The following is a 603-nucleotide window of genomic DNA, read 5'->3' on the forward strand; positions in this document are numbered from 1 at the left end:
CCCCCCCCCCGGTTGCTCTTTTTTTTTCTCTCCGGCCGTCGGGGGCCGGGACCCAGTCGGGGCCGTGTCCCGGACCCTCCTCGCTCGACGGGGCGAGGATCTGCCCGGCCGGGGGTCGGGGGTGGAGGCACGTCGAGGGGATCCGGCCAGGTGCGGGCTCTCAGGCCACCTGCACTGCTATGATTCGGGTTTTCCTTAAGGCTGAGGCCTAAAATGCGTTTCACTTCCAGGGAGATACGGGGAAAATAAAGAAAAAAAAAAAAACCCAACCCAAAAACCCAAACCCCAAGGAAATAAGCATTCGCGAGAAGGGAGGGAGCAGGAGGGAAGAATGAATGGGAGGGAAAAAAAAAAAGGAAAAAGAAACAAAAAATAAAAGAAAGCAAACAAAAAAAAGGAAAAAAAAATGATGAAATAAAATTAAATCTATTTTTTTAAAAGCCAAGAAAAGAGATAGAGCAAATGACAAATAAAATAAATCCTCCATCACCAGATAGATCGGGGCACGGGCAGCGGCGGACCCGCTGCTGCTCCTCGGTGGTAAATCCGAGCAGGGGGATCGGGGCGCCGCGGTGCTCCCCCCCCTTCCCTGACCCCCTTCTC

Source organism: Calidris pugnax, unplaced genomic scaffold, assembly GCF_001431845.1.
Source record: "Calidris pugnax isolate Ruff unplaced genomic scaffold, ASM143184v1 scaffold70, whole genome shotgun sequence".
Taxonomy (NCBI): domain Eukaryota; kingdom Metazoa; phylum Chordata; class Aves; order Charadriiformes; family Scolopacidae; genus Calidris; species Calidris pugnax.